Source organism: Scyliorhinus torazame, chromosome 7, assembly GCF_047496885.1.
Source record: "Scyliorhinus torazame isolate Kashiwa2021f chromosome 7, sScyTor2.1, whole genome shotgun sequence".
In the NCBI taxonomy this organism is placed as follows: Eukaryota; Metazoa; Chordata; class Chondrichthyes; order Carcharhiniformes; family Scyliorhinidae; genus Scyliorhinus; species Scyliorhinus torazame.
In genome coordinates this window covers 313,786,811-313,808,528 of record NC_092713.1, presented here as the reverse complement: position 1 = coordinate 313,808,528, position 21,718 = coordinate 313,786,811, and the positions used below count along the sequence as shown (strand labels likewise).

The following is a 21,718-nucleotide window of genomic DNA, read 5'->3' as shown; positions in this document are numbered from 1 at the left end:
CCTATCTGACCAATTCTGGAGGGCGCCCCCAGAGAGGTCCAGGCACCTGAAACGCATCTTCAGCACGCCAAAGCACCTCTCTATCACTCCCCTTGTCGCTACATGGGCAGCATTGTAGCGGTTCTCCGCCTCATTGCGTGGCCTCCGTATAGGCGTCATCAGCCACGATCGCAATGGGTAGCCCCTGTCGCCCAGCAACCAGCCCCTCAGCCGGGGATGGCGTCCCTCGTACATGCCGGGGATGGATGACCGCGACAACACGTATGAGTCGTGTACACTGCCTGGGTAACGGGCGCAGACGTGCAGGATCATCATGCGGTGGTCGCAGACCACCTGTATGTTCATCGAATAGATCCCCTTCCTATTGGTGAACACGGCCCTGTTATCTGCAGGTGGCCGCACGGCGACGTGCATCCCATCAATCGCGCCCTGGACCATGGGGAACCCGGCCACGGCAGAGAAGCCCACGGCCCGGGCATCTTGGCTGGCCCGGTCCACAGGGAAGCGGATGTAGTGGTGCGCCATGGCATATAGGGCATCTGTCACTGCCCGGATGCACCGATGCACCGATGTCTGCGATATGCCGGACAGGTCCCCACTCGGTGCCTGGAATGACCCCGTTGCATAAAAGTTCAGGGCCACCGTAACCTTGACGGACACGGGGAGAGGGTGTCCCCCGCCAGTGCCACGCGGTGACAGGTGTGCCAGCAGGTGGCAGATGTGTGCCATGGTTTCCCGCCTCATCCGGAGTCTCCTCCTGTATTCCCGGTCCGTGAGGTCCTGGTATGACTGCCGGGGCCAGTACACACGGGGCGCCCTCGGGTGCCTCCGTTGCCATGGGGCCACGACGTCCTCCTCCCCCTCCTCGTCCTCATCCAGGGCAACATAGACATTAGCGGCTGCTGCCACGGCGGCCAACATCGCTGGATGATCGGAAAACATGACGGCCTGGTGGGGGGGAGGGGAATGACGACATGTCATCATTGCCCATATCCCCTCCTCCCCCCAGCCAGGTGCATGGACCGCATGGGTCCAACTGTTGGAGGCTGGCACCTGGCCAGGTGGACCAACTCACTTGCCCTCGCATCCCCCTCCCTGGCACGGAGCCCCCCCAACCTCCTCCCCGGCACGGACCCCCCCATCCCCCTCCCCGGCACGGACCCCCCGCGACCTCCTCCCCGGCACGGACCCCCCATCCCCCGCCCCGGCACGGACCCCCCCCCCCCAACCTCCTCCCCGGCACGGACCCCAACCTCCTCCCCGGCACGGGCCCCCCATCCCCCTCCCTGGCACGGAACCCCCCCCCAACCTCCTCCCCGGCACGGACCCCAACCTCCTCCCCGGCACAGACCCCCCATCCCCCTCCCCGGCACGGACCCCCCCCACAACCTCCTCCCCGGCACGGACCCCCCATCCCCCTCCCCGGCACGGACCCCCCCCAACCTCCTCCCCGGCACGGACCCCAACCTCCTCCCCGGCACGGACCCCCCAGCCCCCTCCCCGGCTCGGACCCCCCCCCCAACATCCTCCCCGGCACGCAACGCCCATCCCCCTCCCCGGCACGGACCCCCCCCAACCTCCTCCCCGGCACGGACCCCCCATCCCCCTCCCCGGCACTGACCCCCCCCCAACCTCCTCCCCGGCACGGACCCCAACCTCCTCCCCGGCACGGACCCCCCATCCCCCTCCCCGGCACGGACCCCCCTCAACCTCCTCCCCGGCACGGACCCCCCCCCAACCTCCTCCCCGGCACGGACCCCCCCCCAACCTCCTCCCCGGCATGGACCCCCCCAACCTCCTCCCCGGCATGGACCCCCCATCCCCCTCCCCGGCACGGACCCCCCTCCCGGCACTCCCCCGGAGCCCAGCCCACTCTAACCACCCCCCCCCTGCCCCGCCGCGCACACACACACACAACCCGAGACACACCTCTCCTCACAAATTCAGTCTGCGGCCACGCCATCGCCTGCCCAGAGCCAACCCCCCAGGCCGTCACTCACCTCCACGCTGGTCAGCGTGAACCTGGAGCCCAGGGTCACGCCGATGAAAAGGAGGTTTAATTTACGTCGACGTGAACGGTCATCACGTCGACGGGACTTCGGCCCATCCGGAAGGGAGAATATCGGCAGGCCGAAAATCGGCTGCCTTGCACAGACCCGTGCCATTCTCCGACGGCAGCGGCGACATTAACGCCCTGCCGACTTTTCTCCCTTCGGAGACTTCGGCAACCGACGGGGGCGGGATTCATGGCGGCCAACGGCCATTCTCCGACCCTCTGGGGGGTCGAAGAATGACGCCCCAGTTGTGGGGTAGATTTTGAACTTACTGCCCTGGCATCAGCTGGCACTCAGGACGAACACCTTGATGTTAAAAAGAAAAGCACTGGAACACGCCAGCTATTTCACTTCCTTTGGTTTCATTTGAAACTCATCGCATTTTTTTTCGGTAAAATAGGTGTGTTCTCTACTTTCCTTTACCCGGATGGCGTGGTTGTGTAGTGTTGAATAAAGACCACAAAGCTTTGTGAACAAACAAACTATAAATTTATTTACACTACTAAGATTCATTCACATTCCTAAAGTAGAAGGTTACTGGATTAAACTATGATATCTCTAACTACAGGACTCTCAAGTACAACTCTTCCAACTGCCTTATAATTTATAACACTGTCTTATATCATGGTATCTTGATCAATAAGGGGATCGGGGGTTATTATGAGAAGGCCAGAACGGCATCCAGCGTTCTGGATTAGAACGACAGATGAGAACAGGGCGCAACTTCCATCCTTATCCCAATGGAGACAGGAGGAGTGTGAGGCGGAATCCACGCTCTTTCAGATTTTAACTCTAGTTTCACTCTTGTTGTTTTCAGCCTGATCTAAGAGTTGGCTGCCCGTTTTTCTGGGACAGCAGGATGAGGATCTGGCATTGTTCTCCTCCTCCTCACTCCCACAATCCACTGGATCATGCACCAGTCTTCAATGGAGTAAGCAGCCTTGTTCGCCTGGATTTTTGGATGGTGGTGGTCGATGGCAGATCAATTTGCCGGGGAGAAGTGCTGCCCCTGCCACCGATCTTCGCCGCTGTAATGCAGGATTTGACAAAGGTTCTTCATAAAAGGAGAAAGCGAACCGATCCTGCAGGAGTCATTAAGATTCTGGAGGGAACTGCAGCAGTTGCGGAACCTGGAGAGGGCTTTACGTACCTGGATATCCAAGGTTCAACATTAGGAAAATTGAAACCCAAATACTGGTCATGATCGTTTTTGTGTCCCATGTGACAATGGTTTTCACCACGGTGGTCAACTCTGTAAAACTGGAATGTCCTCTCCAGGGAACAAACCTGGGAAAATTTTATGGAGACCCTAGGCTACCCAAACCTCGGGGGTCCCCAGCCTTAACGCCTCCAGTTGAGTCCAGAGGAATGCAGGCTCTATTTTGACATTGGCTTGTTGCAGGAGCTTCTGAAAAATCAGTCCGTCTATGGGCTGCACGCTAGGTTTCTTGTCAGCGTTTACTCTCTTCGCCGTTAATCTCCCTGAAGCATCGACAAGGCAGTGCAGATAGGTTGGCGCAGTGGCACATGGGGCGGCAAGGTAGCACAGTGATTAGAACTGTGGCTTCACAGCTCCAGGGTCCCGGGTTCGATTCCAGGCTTGGGTCACAGTCTGTGCGGAGTCTGCACGTTCTCCCCCGTGTCTGCGTGGGTTTCCTCCGGGTGCTCCGGTTTCCTCCCGCAAGTCCCGAAACACGTGCTCGTTGGGTGAATTGGACATTCTGAATTCTCCCTCTGCGTACCCGAACAGGCGCCGGAGTGTGGCGAACAGGGGATTTTCACAGTAATTTAAATTGCAGTTTTAATGTAAGCCTACTTGTGACACTAATCCAGATTTTGATGGTTAGCACAGTGCCAGGGCCCCGGGTTCAATTCCGACCTCGGGTGACTGTGTGCGGAGTCGGCACATCCTCCCCGTGTGTGCGTGGGTTTCCTCCGGGCGCTCCGGTTTCCTCCCACAGTCCAAAGATGTGCCGGTTAGTTGCCCCGTAGGAATTCCGTGGATTCTATGATGGAATATATTTGCCCAGAGCTGGGAGTCCCGTTCGTAAATGCCAGAGTGAGCTCACATTCCAGTGGGCCTGCACACATGCCTGTCTGGGGGCCAAACCAGCTCTGAAGCTTTGGGCCTGGGATCCCGAGGGGCCAGTTTCCAATTGTCGCCACAAGGAGGCACAGCTGAGGGCGTGAGAAACTGTGCTGCCGAGAGAGACTTCCACATTTGGCTGTCTTGTTTCACACTGTTCCAGGCCAGCGGGCAAAACACGAGGACTCAAAACCCAGAAATTACTACTGACATTATTAACAGCCAGGCATTCGAACAACATACATTGGTCAACTATTTTAACAAAGGTATATTAACTTTAAAATAAGTGTCTGAAACATTCATGAGAGTTTGAAGTTGGTATTCACAGGAGGGTCTGCCAACTGATTGTCAAATTCATCAAGCAGTATGGTACAGCCTGTGAATCACAAGGGTGAATAAATTTGGTTTGTTTTTTATTGGTTCAGTCAGCAAGTGTAGAGGTTTGTTATTACACACAAGGAAGGGCATGGGCCCAAGGGCAGAAAGTTGATTAAAGGCAAAATATGGCACTGAAACCTTTCACTGGAACAATTTTGTCTCAATTAAATTATTCTTTTAATTCCATTTTTCTCCTTTCCCTTCCTCTAAAGCTGCTGTTTCTTGATGGGTGAGATTCCAATTGCTTTAGTCATCACCTGGAGACCACCCTTCTTTTTGAACACTCGGCTATGAGGGCTGAACATGGTCAGTGTCATATCCCAGCCCCGTTCTGCCATTCTCACTCAGGGAAGCTGTCTATTCAGCCCGGTGACAATCAGGTGAAAGAATCTTTCCTCGACCCAACTGTTAATCCAAGGAATTCAAGGTCAGACATTCTGAGGCAGCGTCCAGGCAGTCGGGAGAGAGGTCAGGGGCTGGCGTGCATGGGGGATTAAATGGGATAATAATATAATAATAATCAGCGGGATTCTCCGCAATCGGCACGATGGCCCAACGGCAGTGTCAAAAACGGCGCAAACGGCTCCGCCGTCGGGCCGACCGGAAGCAGCGCAATCCCCCGCAGTTCCGGGGGCTAGGTGGATGCCGAAGGGACTGCGTGAGTCCGCGCATGTTCCAAAGGGCCGGCGTGACCTCGCACATGCGCGGAACCGCCGGCGTATTCTGGCGCGTGCGCAGGGGGGTGTCTTCTCCGCGCCGGCCATGGCTGAGCCCTACCGGGGTCCGCACGGAAGGAAGAAGTGCCCCCATGGCACAGGCCCGCCCGCAGATCAGTGGGCCCCGATCGCGGACCAGGCCAACCCCCGGCAAAGTCTGGGTGACGAAGAAGGTCGGGGGCGGGATTCTCCGACTCCACGCCGGGTCGGAGAATCGCCGGGGGCTGGCCTGAATCCCGCCCTCGCCGTGTCCCGACGTCTCCGCCATCAGATATTCGGCAGGGGCGGTAATCGCGCCGCGCCCGTCGGCGGGTCCACCCCAGCCGAATCTCCGGCCCGCGATGGGCCGAAGTCCCGCTGCTGGAATGCCTGTCCCGCCAGCGTGGATTAAACCACCTTTTGAACGGCCTGACAGGACGGCGCGGGCAGGCTCCGGGGTCCTGGGGGGTGGGAGCGCTGGCCCCGGAGGTGCCCCCACGGTGGCCTGGCCCGCGATCGGGGCCCACCGATCCGCGAGCGGGCCTGTGCCGTGGGGGCACTGTTTTTCTTCCACCTTCGCCATGGTCTTCTCTATGGCAGAGGCGGAAGAGACTCCCTCCCCTGTGCGGGGATGACGTCAGCAGCCGCTGACACTCCCGCGCATGCGTCGCCCGGTGAAGACCTTTCGGCCCCGGCTGGCGGGGCACCAAAGGCCTTTCTCGCCAGCCAGCAGCGCGCAAACCACTCCGGCGGGGGCCTCGCCCCTCAAGGTGAGGGCTTGGCCCCTAAAGGTGCAGAGACTTCCGCACCTTTGGGGCGGCCCGACGCCGGAGTGGTTCCCGCCACTCCACTATGCTGGAACTCCCCGCCCCGCCGGGCAGGGAGAAATCCCGCCCCTGATTTCCAAATTATTAAAAAAAGGTTCAAGTGTACATATGAGTGCTGGAAAATGGGATTAGAATAGTAGATAGCTGCTTGATGGCCAGCGCAGGCATGCAGCGGGATTTATCATTGGCGGGATCCTCCAGTCCGCTGGCAGCACGCCCACGGGTTTCCTGACGGTGTGAGGTATCCACAATGGGAAACCCCATTGGTCGGCTGCGGGAACGGAGAATCTCGCTGCCGGCGGGGGGGCGCGCCGCAACTGAAAACGCGGCTGGCGGGACGGAGAATCCTGCCCGTGACGTGTTGATGGTTTTCTTTCTGTGTTAGAAAACTGTGTGACTCGAAGGTACTTCAAGGGGGTGGGGGTCGGGGTGTTGGATATAGCATCGGTCGCAGCTTTTAAAAAGGAATTGGATCAAATGCTTGAAGGAACAAAAATCGTAAGGGAACAAGACTCGATGCGGACATGGTGGGCTGAATGGACCCCAGCTGTGTGGTACTGTCCTGAAATTTATATTACACCTTTCATTGCTTTCACTTTAATCGGGTGGCACTTGACCCGAGTGTCCGAAGTGATAGCTGTGCAGAAGCTGTTTGAAGACTGTGCCCCGTACAAGACAACCCTGACCGCATGTGGGGGGTCTTGTTCTGGGGTACAAGTTGCGGAGGGAGGAATTGTGATTGGCATGAAAGTAGTGTTTGTTTATGAAATAAAGCCTGTTGTAATCGACAGACAGATATATGAATGGTGGATTCCTTGTGCTGCGTTAATACGTTGCAGTTGTATAGATTGAACAAGCAAATCAGACAACAATGGGGGCGGCACGGGGGCGCAGTGGTTAGTCAAGGATCCAGGTTCGATACCGGATCCAGCTCACTGTCCATGTGGAGTTTGCACTTCCTCCCCACAACCCAAAAATGTGCTGGATAAATGCAGATTTACGAAGGCACAGGGTATCTGGGTGTCCTTGCCCACAATGCAGGTGCAGCAAGATATTAAGAAGGCTAATAATCTGTTGACCTTTATCCCGAGGACGATTTGAATGCAGGAGTTGTGAGGTTCTGCTTCCATTGTATCGGAGCTTGGTTACATCGCTCCTGGAGAACTGTGAGCAGTTTTGGTCCCTTTACCTTCGGAAGGAAATTATCGGGGTGGCACGGTAGCACAGTGGTAGCATTGTTTCTTCACAGCTCCAGGGTCCCAGGTTCGAATCCTGGCTTGGCTCACTGTCTGTGCGGAGTCTGCACATCCTCCCCGTGTGTGCGTGGGTTTCCTCCGGGTGCTCCGGTTTCCTCCCACAGTCCAAAGATGTGCGGGTTAGGTGGATCGGCCATGCTAAATTGCCCCTCAGTGTCCAAAAATTGTTAAGTGGGGTTACTGGGTTACGGGGATAGGTTGGAGGCGTGGTCTTAAGTAGGGTGCTCTTTCCGAGGGCCGGTGCAGACTCGATGGGCTGAATGGCCTCCTTCGGTATTGTAAATTCTCCTCGATGGGGCTCTCCAATTCCTCTCTCCTGCTCTTCCTCCATCGCCATTTTCAAGTGTTCATCCAATTCCATTTGTAAAAGTTATTCTTGAATCTGCTTCCACCATCTTTTCAGGCAATATATTCCAGATCATAGAAAATCCCTACAGTGCATGGGTAGGCCATTCGGCCCATAGAGTCTGTACGCACCCTCTGAAAGAGCATCCCACTGCCCCGCAACCCCGTTACCCCACCTAACCTCTGGACACCAAGGGGCAATTCTTTTAAAAATGTAATTGTAATTTAATTTTCTTTTAATCTTTCCAATTCAGGGGCAATTTAGCGTGTCCAATCCACCTCCCCTGCACATCTTTGGGTTGTGGGGGTGAGACCCACACAGACACGGGGAGAATGTGCAACTCCACACGGACAGTAACCCGGGGGCGGGATCGAACCCGGGTCCTCGGCGCTGTGAGGCAGCAATGGTAACCGCTGCCCCACCGTGCTGCCCCTTCGGGGGGCAATTTATCATGACCAATCCACCTAACCTGCACATCTTTGGACTGTGGGAGGAAACCGGAGCACCCGGAGGAAACCCACGCACACACGGGGAGAACATGCAGACTCCACACAGACAATCACCCAAAGTCGGAATAGATCCCTGCTCCCTGGTGCTGTGAGGCAGCAGCGCTAACCACTGTGCCACCATGTCGCCCAAATCATTGATCATAAGAACTCAGTGATTACATTTCCTTTCTCCTCATCGCCCCCAGTTCTTTTATCGAATATCTTTCATCTGCGTTCTCTGCTTACCAACCCTTCAGCTAGTGGAAGGTTCCTCCCTTACCTACGCTGTCAAACTCCCTGGAGTACCCTCAATAACGACACGAGCGTGTGGAATGGTAAATGAAGGCTTTAATAAGCAGAGAACGGGCCAGTTACCGAGACATGTGCTTACTGAGTGCCGCCTACAGGGCGTCACCTTATATACGACTCCCTGGTGGGCAGAGCCGGAGGCAGAGTCCCCCAGGGTTCCAAACCCGGTCTTAAAGGGGCATCACCTACATGGTGTTAAGGGGACAGTAACCATTCACCACACCTCCTCGACATTCTGAATATAATTTCTCCCTTTTAGCCTTCGCTGCTTCGAGGAGGACCATCCAAAACCTCCCTAACCGTGCTAAATTAAATCTCTGGCACCATTCTAGTAATTCCCCTCTGCACCTCCTCCATGTTGTGTCAACATCCGATCGACCTGTCTCCTGGATAAATGCCCTTTTTGCAAGGGTTCATAGTCCAGCCGAATCTTCAGCTTTGTGAGAATACAGGGTCAAGGAACTCACTTAGGTTTCGCTGTGCAGTCAAAACAGGAATATTCATGGTTGTTTTAATGACCTGAAGTACCCACAGTAAGGCAGATTTGTGCATAGTGAATTAGTACTTATGTAAGTGATGGGAAACCCATTCTTACCTGTTTTGTGCAGCACTTTGCTTCATTGAAATCTGGGTACAGCCATTTGTCTGCAGCGAATACGAAACACAGCAGGATTGTTTTTACTGCATGTTGCAGCTGAGAGTACCATTAATTTTATCACACCCACCAACCTCATCTATATAATGTGTACAATATATCGTCAGTTACTGCGGCATTGGGATGAGAGACTGGAGAGGTTGGAGATGTCTGCATTGTTCTCCACGGAGCAGAGAAGCTCAAGGGTAAATTTAATCAAAGTGTTCAAAATGAGGGTGGATTGTAATAGAGCGAATCAGGAGAAACTGTTTCCTTTTTCAGGGGCGTCAGTAACTGGAGGACACAGATTTAAGGTGCTGGAGGAGTGGGGATTCTGTGGAGCACAATCCTTCCCTAACGACGGCAACATTCTGGGCCCAGAGCTGCTTCAGCTTTTCGACACACGTGTTGCGGTCACTGGGGTATCATACAGAAGCTTGGCCAGGGGAAGGGACAGGCACTAAGGGAGTGCACAATGTGGTTAGTTTACATTTAAATGCAATATTGGATGGTTTGATTTATAAATTTGGCTTGATGTACTTGCTTTGTGGTGGCTTTTATTTTGACATTATGGTCAAGTGGGCACTGTGATGGTCAGTAAGAGAGGGCACATTAGGAGTATAGGTGAGTATAGGGGAATTGTGGTTCTGATTGCTGATATCACATTTGGTTCAGTCCTTCGTTTGTATCCTGGGAGGAAAGTTACTATCTATGCCTCTCTTCCCTTCCTCTTCATCCTCCACTTACTTTGCACCCTCATAGCCCTTTGCGATATAATTGATGGTGGTAGTGAGAGTTTGCAACATGAAGCAGATCACCATGAATACTGATGTGTTAAGTAACTTGGTTCAACGTTGACTGCAACTGGATGCAGTGAAACTAGAAACAGGCTTCTGACACAGGAGATGGTCCAACACTGTTTTATTGAACTTCCTGATTGCTGTACATAGTCTGCTGTGAGTTGACACTCTATTGATCTCACTGATAACCTCCTACTGGCTTGACCAGACTAACTCTCGACCTCATGGTGATAGTGCTCACTGGCTTGTGCACTCTAACTATCTCAGCAGCTGTGTCCTGTGAGAGAGGGAGAATCTTAATGCCCTGTGTGCTTTATAGTGGTGGTGTCCTATCTGGTGATTGGTTGTTATGTGTCGTGTGTGTTCATTGGTTATCCTGTGTGTCAATCACTGCCTGTCTGCATCTCATTATATACATGAGTGGATATTCTGACACATACTAGCGCGTGATCTGCCAAGTACTGCCAAGCTCCTCCACAGTGATCTGGGCAGCATTTCCACATGCCAGTGGGCTGCTCTATCACATTTTGTGTGACAGCTCGCCTCTCATGGTTTGCGTGCAAGAGCTGTGGACTGGAGTCATCAGCCATGTCGTCAGCTGATATTTTGCCTCTGTGCCTCCAATTGTAGTTGGCGCAGTGGATTGGCGCAGAATGAAGGCACTGTTGCCAGGTTGTCCGGCATTGGTCTGCACAATTTGTTGTCCATGGACACACGCTCGCTGGATTATGAGGGAATGGAACCCCCTTTGATTCTGCTACATGGTACAGCTGACAAGCAGTGTCAGCAAAGAGATGTGTGTGCAAACAACGGCACCATGCTCCATTTGGAAGCCTGCAATCCATAAAGAAAGCACTTCTTCTTGCTGCCCTCTGGAATGAGAGAATGAAATATGGCAAACCCTGTTTGAATAGAAAGCCCCAGTGACCTGCCTTACACAACAGTGGACGGCAAACTGTTCTGGACCACCAGACCTCAGGAAGGATATATCGGCCTTGGAGGAACTGCAATGTAGGTCTCCAAAAATGATACAGGGGTTACGCTATGAGGAGGGATTACACAAATGAGGCCTATTTTTGCTAGAATTTAGACGTCTTCAAGATATGAATAGGAAAGGACAGGGCAGATAAAGATAAACTGTTTACACCGATTGGAGATTCTGAAATTAGGGGGAAGAGTCTACAAATTAGGGCTGGACCGTTCAGGAGAGATGTTGGGAAGAACTTCTTCACTCAAAGGGTGGCAGAGATCTGGAACCCTCTCCCACAAGCAGCAGTTTGAGCTAGGTCAGTTGTTAAGTTTAAATCTGAGATAAACAGATTTTTGTTAAGCAAAGAGGGTGCAAGGCCTTTTCTCATTAGAACGGAGAAGGATGAGGGGCGACTTGATAAGATGATCAGGGGAACAGATAGAGTAGACAGTCAGAGACTTTTTCCCCGGGTGGAACAAACCATTACAACGGGACATAAATTTAAGGTGAATGGTGGAAGATATAGGGGGGATGTCAGAGGTAGGTTCTTTACCCAGAGAGTAGTGGGGGCATGGAATACACTGCCTGTGGAAGTAGTTGAGTCGGAAACATTAGGGACCTTCAAGCGGCTATTGGATAGGTACATGGATTACAAAAGAATGATGGGGTGTAGATTAATTTGTTCTTAATCTGGGACAAAAGTTCGGCACAACATCGTGGGCCGAAGGGCCTGTTCTGTGCTGTATTTTTCTATGTTCTATTTTTTCTGTGTTCTAAAGATATTAAGGGGTATGGCCCAAAGGCAGGTATATGGAATTAGGCCACAGATCAGTCATGATCTCAGTCAATGGCAGGACAGGCTTGAGGGGCTGAACGGCCAACCTTTGTCCGTATGTTCCTATGTAGATGACCCAAATACCTCGGGCTCCAGTATGGAAGGAGCCAGTTGCAGAAAGAGATCAGAATGATCTCCTTCCCAGCTACACTTGGCCTGCTCTGAGTCCGCAGTTGTGGCTGCAGATTTCAGTGATGATCTCCTGCCTAAGGCAGAGATATCTCCCACATAATTCCTCACCGAAGTTTAGGTAGGAGAATTGCTCCGGGGACACACTGGGGAAATACGGGTCCTGCCTCTTCCAGCAGATTGCTGTGCTCTCCGTGGCCTCTCCTCATTTTCCAAATCATGCCGGGAGGGGCAGTACGGTAGCACAGTGGTTAGCACCGTGGCTTCGCAGCGCCAGGGATCCGCGTACGATTCCCGGCTTGGGTGACTGTCTGTGCGGAGTCTGTACGTTCTCTCCGTGTGTGCGTGGGTTTCCTCCGGGTGCTCCGGTTCCTCCCACAGTCCAAAGATGTGCGGGTTAGGTGGATTGGTCACGCTAAATTGTGCCATTGTGTCAAAATGTTGGGTGGGGTTTCTGGGTTACGGATTGGGTGGAGTTGTCGGCTTACGTATGGTGCTCTCTCAGGGGCTGGTGTAGACTCGAGGGGACAAATGGCCTCCTGCACTGTTAATTCTATGATGCAGTGCTCCGAAGGGAATGCTGACTGAGGCACTCCACAAACAACTGGGACGGGATTCTCCGATCGCCGAAATTTCATTCGCCGATCGGCCAGAGAGTCCACGTTGACGACGAACTCGGGGGTGGTGCCGCTTTCACGATGCCTTGCACCCTCCAAATCGGCGTACTCGCAGAGTATGCCGCGCGCGTTTCCACGGCCTCAGGCCGTTGCCGGAGGCCCAACCCCCGATGCTCCGCCCCCTACCGGCCGAGTCCCCGACGGTGCAACACCGCCACAGCCGGGGCAGGGCAGATCCGTGAGCAGGGGGGACTCTGTCAGGGGCTGGGGGCACTGTTGTGGGGTGTTCCGGGGCACGAGGGCCGGCGAAAGGGGGGGGCGCTATTTCGCAGGCCGGTCCGTGGGCAGCCGCCGCCATGTTGTACGGAGTGGCCGCTGCAGGCCACCGCCATGAGCATGCGCGGCCACGGACCCGGCAGCTCTCTGGGTCGTATCAGCAGCTGGAGCTGGGTGCTCTAGGCTGCCGGCATGCTAGCCCCCAGCAGAACAAGGAATCGGTGGCTGTTTTACACCATTTTTACGCCGGCGTGGGGACATGGTCTCAAAATTGGAGAATCCAGCTCCTGGTTTGTGCAGAAGGAGGCCATCCGGCCCATCGAGTCTGTGCTGGCCCTTGGAAAGAGCACGGTAGCACAGTGGTTAGCACAGTTGCTTCACAGATCCAGGGTCCCAGGTTCGATTCCCCGCTGGGTCACTGTCTGTGCGGTTTTCCTCCGGGTGCTCCGGTTTCCTCCCACAGTCCAAAGATGCGCAGGTTAGGTGGATTGGCCATGATAAATTGCCCTTAGTGTCCAAAAAAGCTTGGGTGGGGTTGCTGGGTTATGGGGATAGGGTGGAGGGCTTAAGTGGGGTGCTCTTTGTAAGGGCCGGTGCAGACTTGATGGGCTGAATGGCCTCCTTCTGCACTGTAAATTCCATGAAATTCTATGAAATTCTACAACTTCATCCTATTCCCGTTACCCAGTAACCTCACCTAACCTTTTGGACACTAAGGGCAATTTAGCACGGCCAATCCACCTAAGCTGCACATCTTTGGACTGTCGGAGGAGACCGGAGCACCCGGAGGAAACCCACGCACACATGGGGAGAACGTGCAGACTCCACACAGACAGTCACCCGAGGCCGGAATTGAACCTGGGACCCTGGAGCTGTGAGGCAGCAGTGCTAACCATTGAGCCACCGTGCTGCCCTATGCCTTATAAACCATTGTATCGACCTGTCGTACTGCCTTCAGGGACCTGTGGTCCCCTGTGCTTCCTAGCATCCTACCATTCATTGTAGATTCCCTTGCCTTGCTAATCTTCCCACAATGCATCACCTCACACTTTGTAGGGTGAAATTCCATTTGCCACTGTTCTGCCCATCTTTGTGTTTTCTGGGAACATACAGATCGTACCCCCCACACTCCTGTCTAGACCATTCCTGTACACTGCAAACAGCAAGAGACCCAGCACTGATCTCTGCGAACACAGGCTTCTGGCCACAAAAACACCCTTCGGCCATCACCCTCTGCCTCCTGCCAAAAGCCAATTTGGATCCAATTTGCCAAATTGCCCTGGATCTCGTGGGCTCTCACCTTCTTGAGCATCTCCATGCGAGTTTGGAAGGTGCTTTCTAAGGAGCCTTGGTGAGGTCCGACAATGTATCGTCACTGCTCCAATGGGTGTTTGGTGCTCAAAGTCTACCCAAGAAGTGGATCGAATCCATCATGGCAGGGGTGCAGAGTTGACCATCTCGGCGTAAACCATCATCTCACGCGATGGAAAGCAGCCAGAGGGAGGACTTCAGGGAGAGCAGGTTACACAACTGGATTCCTTCCCGATTTACCCCTTTGGCTTTGCTGAATGTGGCTAATTTGTATTCCTTCTAACCAGCCCTCCAGGATCGATCTGATGTTTTCCTGTACAGAGCTACAGTGCCACGATGTCAGGAATCCAGTGACCCACAGATTATCCAGGGAGACTCCCCGGAGCACAGATAGCAGGGGGGCAGGATCAAAGTGCAAAGGTCACATTGCTCGGCCTGTTTTACATCACTGACATTGGTTCCTTTCTCCACGGCCAACCCATTGAGGTTAGATATTAGCAAGCCGGGTATCACCGTCAAGGAATGGTTTTGTCAGGCTGCTGACCACCTGGGCCAGATAACGTACATGTGTGAAGTGAAATAATCCTGTGGGTCTTGTTTAGCCTGGAATGCTTTTTGCTGTCAGAGCTCAGACCTGTGTGGTTCGGTTTTCTGTTTGTTCTCAAGCTTTCCTCTTGCTTGCTCCAAATTTTATTGGAGATCTGATGATGTTACAAAATTGGGCACTTCAAATGCCATCACATAACACACTGCCTTAGATCAAGACCTCAGTGTGGCAGTCACCACTGTTGTATTATATTGTATATATGGGTGTTACGGTAAGGCCCCTGTACTACAGGTACGGGGGTAGATCCCTGCCTGCTGGCTCCGCCCAGGAGGCGGAGTATAAATGTGTGGGCTCTCCGAACAGCAGCCATTTCGTAAGCTGCTGTAGGAGGCCACACATCTCGGTGTAATAAAGCCTCGATTACTTTCTACTCTCGGCTCGTCGTAATTGATCGTGCATCAATCAGCCTCTTCGTTCGTCCACAGTAGTTCACAAAACATGTTTCCAGGTTTTGAAATTTTGTTGAGAAAGGTTCCTCTGGTCCCTCCCATAGTAATTCCTATCTTTGATTTTTAAGGAACCCTTTGATTAAAGCCTGCCTCAGACAATAACAAATGATGAATCTCCTCGCCTACATGATTAGCATACTTCCTGATTCCAATGTCCTTCAAAGAACAAAGAACAAAGAAAGGTACAGCACAGGAACAGGACCTTCGGCCCTCCAAGCCTGTGCCGACCATGCTGCCCGTCTAAACTAAAATCTTCTACACTTCCTGGGTCCGTATCCCTCTATTCCCATCCTATTCATGTATTTGTCAAGATGCCCCTTAAATGTCCACTATCGTCCCTGCTTCCACTACCTCCTCCGGCAGCGAGTTCCAGGCACCCACTACCCTCTGTGTAAAAAACTTGCCTCGCACATCTCCTCTAAACCTTGCCCCTCACACCTTAAACCTATGCCCCCTAGTAATTGACCCCTCTACCCTGGGGAAAAGCCTCTGACTATCCACTCTGTCTATGCCCCTCATAATTTTGTAGACCTCTATCAGGTCGGCCCTCAACCTCCGTCGTTCCAGTGAGAAGAAACCAAGTTTATTCAACCTCTCCTCATAGCTAATGTCCTCCATACCAGGCAACATCCTGGTAAATCTCTTCTGCAACCTCTCTAAAGCCTCCACATCCTTCTGGTAGTGTGGCGACCTTCTTCCAAATGCACAAACTCACTGATTAAAAACTATCCGCAGTCACACTGATCCCTCGACCCTTGCATCTTCTCTCCCACTAGAATACTAATTAACTTTATTACTGTCACAAGTAGGCTTACATTAACACTGCAATGAAGTTACTGTGAAAAGCCCCTCGTCGCCACATTCTGGCGCCTGTTCGGGTACACAGAGGGAGAATTCAGAATGTCCAATTTACCTAACAGCACGTCTTTCGCGACTGATTAACAGCCCCACCATTCTTCTGTCCCAATAATTTATTATCCCACCAATCTACTGTCCTGTTAGTTTACTGCCCCAGTATCCTCTCATCACACCAACCCCCACCCCACTAAAATACCATTTCACTGATTCTCTGTCCCATCAATCCTTAGTGATTTGTCTCAAAAGACCTTCCTCTCCAGCACTGATATAAAAATCTAAGGCTCTTTTGAAATTTGTCTTGGTCTAGACAGTCATCCCAAATCCAAAAAGCATCCGCGTTAGCCATGCTTGATGTGGAGTGGAGCCCCTCAAGCTAGTTCTGGTGCCAGTTTAGTGACCTGTTCCAGGGAAAAGACGATACGGTAACAGACATTAGTCTGTGCTTCATCTGCCTCGTGCCTTTAGTCGATGTGGGGAACCGCCTAAACCCAAATCTGGCTGCCCAAGGATTACTACTGCCCAAGCCAGGACAGAGGGCAATCAGGTCGATGCAAGACTGGAGTCACATATAAAAAACATTGGGTAAGGGTGGCAGGTTTCTCCACCTCAAACGCATCAGAGAACCAGCTGGGCATTGCAACAATCGGAAAGCTTCAACATCATGTGTACCGGCACTCGGGGTAGGATGTTCAGGCCCCGTTGAGGTCAGGAACGGAGGCAAATAAGGCCCCAAACTACCATTGCCAGCCAGCATGCCAGTTCCCTGACACCATTCCTGTTGGCTGCCATATTGGACAGGCAGTTTAGGGATCCCACAAGGTCTCCCATTTCAATGAGACGACCGGAGTGCTCAATGGTTTGCTGGATCTATGTTTGATTATGTGCATCTGTTAACAGACATATGCTCATTGTACTTGAATGGTTATGGCTGGGTGTTGACTCAGAGCTAAAGTAAACAGGCACCACAGAGAAACTGTTAGAAGAATCTGAGCAGAAAGCATGAGTGTGGACATTGTGTGATTGACGAGATTTTTAAAAGCACTGTAAATAAATCTGTTGCACATTTGGAATGTGGTGTCATCTCTGCTTTGATCTGAGGCCAATCAGATGTATAAGTATTCAACAAAGTGGTAAAATATAGTGAGCAATAAATTAGCCTCATTAAGAGCATGTTAACTAGCACTGCTGCCTCGCGGCGCCGAGGGCCCGGGTTTGATCCCGGCCTCGAGTCACTGTCCGTGTGGAGTTTGAACGTTCTCCCCGTGTCTGCGTGGGCCTCAACCCCACAACCCAAGGAGATGCAGGGTGGATGGATTAGCCACGCGAAATTGTCCCTTAATTGGAAAATAAGAATTGGGTACTCTAAATTATATTTTTAAAAAGAGCCTGTTAATGATAGTTAAAGGAGGCCAATTAGGATTTCCCATTCGGCCTCCAGTTGCCAACGTGATGAACAAGGGTTGTAGTTCGATTGCTTGGAGGTGGGTACCCAGTAGGCAGCAGGCCAGGATGTCAGAACTCCAAGTAGGCCTAGAGACCCCTCCCTCCATGCCTGGGTGAAGTGTGGCCAATGGCCACCCTGTGGAAGGATTGTCTCTGCCCACTCCACAGAGATGGCCTGGCTTGATGTTGATTTTTGTTACTTTCCGAAAGAGCCGTTGAGGGAGCCCCTGCATTTTGAAGTACCCTCTCAGTTCCTCACCCCGCACTGCAGGCTGCTTCGCCTCCCAAGCTGGAAGGCCTTCGATTAGCCCTGCTGCATTGAGAATCCGCCTGCCACTCCTAATGAGCCCCAGGAATCTGTTCCTGTCTCCATTGAGTGACTGCCCCAGTCAGAGTTCCAACGAAGGACTGTCCCCACTACCCATCGCCCACCCCCATCCCCCATCCCTGGGGGCAGGTTTGGGGCCCAGAAATAGTCCTGGCTCCTGCCCCCGATTCAGCTGCTGCCCCATACGTCCCCATTCAAACAGAATTCACATTGGCAAACTGCCCGAGAGGGATTCGAACTTCCTCTGCTGTTCAAATCCAGTAACACGAACAAAGCAATAAACTACAAATAAAAACTGTCAGCAAATAGATTTATTTTTAATGAACAAAGTCAGGCCTGTTTTGTCCATTAATCTCAATAGGTCATATTTTTCTATGAAATAAAACTGAGAAGAAAAGCCAGATTAGTTATCGGCCGTACCAGCCTCCCCGAACAGGCGCCGGAATGTGGTGACTAGGGGCTTTTCACAGTAACTTCATTTGAAGCCTACTTGTGACAATAAGCAATTTTCATTTTCATTTCATCGTGAGAAATTAGAATTGGCTAAATTCATCATGAGTATTATGTCACCAAACATCACCAGTGAAATAAATATCTGCAATGTTCCCAAAGGGTTTGTCAGATTCTTTATTCTCAAGAACATTGTACGCACTTCTCTTGACTCCTGAAGACTCGAGGCCCAGTTTTCTATCTGTGTGTTTAAGAGCGGTGCTCCATTCACAGTTCATCCATCAGTAATCCCCAAGACTGGAAGTGGACGACTCTGACTGGCTGCAGCTCTGCGAATTAAATTACATTTTATAGAAAACCCGATTGAAATAACTATGTGAGATGTGAGCAGAGGGAAGATGTGCTTTTTGTTAGCTTGTCAAAGCCACGAGGAACGCAACGCTGTCTTGGGGAAATTTGGGAGCAGAGGGAAAGGAGGAGGCCATTCGCCCCTGTGGCTCGCTCTGACGTTTGAAAGGATCAGCGGGAATTTCTGCCCCCTCCGGGGTGTGTTTTGTGGTGTCGGAGGAGGCCCACAGCTGTCCGGAGGTGGGGTCTTCTGGCCCCATCACTCGCAACATGTATTCCCATTGTTCTCACCCTCTGCTGCCAGGGAACTCGCGGCGGGGGAGGGTCACTCTTCCTTGGCAACGGGACCAGCGGATCCCCCTGGTGGGAATGGCGGGAAGATTTCGGGTAGCTAATCTGCGATCTAACTGCATTCACCCAGTTTCGCCTCATCGTGTCGTTAGTTAACAAAATTTTATCAATCCTGCATTTCAAAATCTACAACTGGCCCAGAAGCAATTGATGTTTGTGAAGAGAGTTCGACATTTCCATTACCCTTTTTGTGTCAACGTGGAATGTTCATTTCCAATTTTTTGAAGCTAAACCCCTTTTAAAACAGAGGTGAAGGGGAATTTCTTCTCCCAAAGGGTCTTTGGTCTGTAGGATTCTTGTCCCCAGAGCGCAGCGTAGGTAGCGTCATTGAATTTATCCCAGGCTGAGTTAAAACCGATTTTGCATTAGCAAGGGAAGAGGGTGATGGAGGCCAGACAGGAAAATGAAATGGAGCCCATAACCAGAGTGGCCATACTATTGATGGGCTGAATGGCCTACTCGTACTCCAAAGTCCTACGTTCCCATGCTTCTCCTAGTTCTGTCGCCAACAGTGCGGGAAAGTTTCTCTCTGTCTAACCTGAGTGCTTTCTTTAGGATCTGGAAATATCTATCAAGTCGCTCCGTACACTTTTAAATTCCAGGGAATACTGCACTAGTTTGTTTCATCACTGATTTTGTCAATTGCTTGTGTAAGATTCAAAATATAATTGGATACCTTGAAGGGAAAAACAAATACAGGTGAGAGGAAAAGAGCCGGGAAGTGGGATTAATTAGATACCTTCACCCTTCTCTCCTTAAACAGCCCCTCAGGATCGAGGATGACTTGCTTGCGCTCCAGTTCTGGGATGGCTGATCTATTCAATACACAGTCTGCAGACTCTGGCACATACGGAAGACGTGATGCTTGAAGGGTCAGGTGGATGAGTTGGGAGGTTTGTGCACTCTCTCTGACTCCTTGATTTCTCCTCTGTGTATTCCTGACCAAGTATCTTGATGTGTTCCTCATGATTCTTCTCCATGTTTTACCCCTGCAGGGATAGATGGAGGACATCTCAATGCATTGAGCACATCCCTAACGCACTTCCTCTGCCCTCCTGGGAGCCTCCCCACGAGACTACATTTTGAGTCGAGCCATTGCTTCAGGAGTCTGGCCTTGGGCATACTAACGTACTGACCTGTGGAGCTGATTTTGAGTTTTTAACGGCCCAGTACTGGGCATTGTGAGATAATGTTGCTGCTGACTGTCTTCCCTGTCACCGAATGTGAATGAAAAGGCACCACTGGCGGCTCTTCTCCAGTGTATTGAGGTGCCTGTTCCAAAGTGTCCAAATTAGGGATGGGCAACGTGTGTTGGCCTTGCCAATGACATCCACATCCAGTTCCGGGGTCCCGGGTTCGATTCCCCGCTGGGTCACTGTCTGTGTGGAGTTAACACTTTCTCCCCGTGCCTGCGTGGGTTTCCTCCGGGTGCTCCGGTTTCCTCCCACAGGCCAAAGCAGGCGAGGTGGATTGGCCGTGCTAAATTGCCCCTTAGAGTCCAGAAGGTTAGGTGGGGATACTGGTTACAGGGAAAGATGGAAACATGGGTTAAGTAGGGTGCTCTTTCCAAAGGCTGGTGCAGACTCAATGGGCCGAATGGCCTCCTTCTGCACTGTAGGAATTTTATGATTATTAAGAATATTAAAAAATTGTAAAAGTACATTTCATGGCAATTGAAAGTTGGCTTCATATGAAGTCCAATTTTTTTCTCAAACCAGCATCTGGCATTCTTAAATGCATCGATACATTTGAAATTACATCTAATAGTTACAATAACCTTTTCATGTCAAATATACAGCCCGAGCGGGTTTGCACAGTATCCAGCCCCTCCCTGTACTATAGGAGAACGGTGACCGTTTTCCATTGAGACTTGGTGTGGCTGCTCCAGGCTCTTGCGAGTCCCTCAGCACAAAGTCCTGGACTTTGGAATTAGGACATGACAACTCTTTGCTCTGGATTTGCAGCAGGCTTTGGGCAGACCAAAGAATGTTTCTCACCAGGCTGAGGGTCAACCAAGTTGATGTTGGTCTCCGTGTCTGTCCCTGGGAACAGCCCGCATAGTCCTGCATCACGAAAATGCTCAGGGTGAACATCAACAAGTGCCACCGCGTCTCTTTCCAGACCCGCTTTGCAGAGGCACGCTCCAGAAGTTTGAATATTAATCTTCAAATCCTCGAGCCTCCAGTTCAGTCTGGGCATCACTTCGCCTTCCCAAATGTACACATTACAATTGAAGTCAATTAAATTAAAGGCTCAAGAGAGAGTGATAAAACGGGGAAGCTGCCTTGCTATTATCTGATCAACACTAACAAACAAAAACCAACATATACCCTCGTGTCTGCGAGGTGCTTTGGGAAATCAGAAAGATGGGAAATATGCAAATCCTTCAATCTAATCACTACTGATCTTAAAATGGTCATGAACAGATTTATCTGAGCCATGCATAGTCACTACTGTCGATCTACTGCACGGTCATTATGATTTTCTCAAACCGTGAATGTCCATCCGCAAATCTCAAATTTATAAGGTGTGAACTAAGAGAATCAAATTGCTAAAGCAGTTTGAATATGTTGCCTTAATCTGTACAGCACAGGTGAGGTATCAGCTGCTTACAAGTCTGTTTCATCTCGAAAACGTAGCCTTGTGATAATCTCATTTTTGCAGCATAACAGAGTGTCTAACTTGTTCATTCTTACTCCAATGGCACGCACAGGATTTTGCATTGTCGGGAAAGGAAAGATAAAAGAACGGCAGATGATGAAAATGTCAAATCAAAAGAGAAAAATTGCCAGAAATGCACAAGGGGGTTATCTTGAAGCAAAATAAAAGACAGGGTTTACATTTCAGACGTGCATCGCATTAGCAGGATTGAG

The 21,718-nt window shown here is 51.6% G+C and overlaps 1 long non-coding RNA gene across 1 annotated transcript; it reads right to left on the bottom strand.

The window, feature by feature from the left end:
• Positions 1-18,307: 18,307 nt before the first annotated feature.
• On the bottom strand, positions 18,308-19,817 carry LOC140427500 (uncharacterized). Its single transcript, XR_011948523.1, has 2 exons — positions 19,585-19,817; positions 18,308-18,475 (listed from the first exon to the last, which is right to left on the bottom strand). It is a non-coding gene; the product is annotated as an uncharacterized lncRNA (long non-coding RNA).
• Between the last annotated feature and the right edge of the window lie 1,901 nt (positions 19,818-21,718).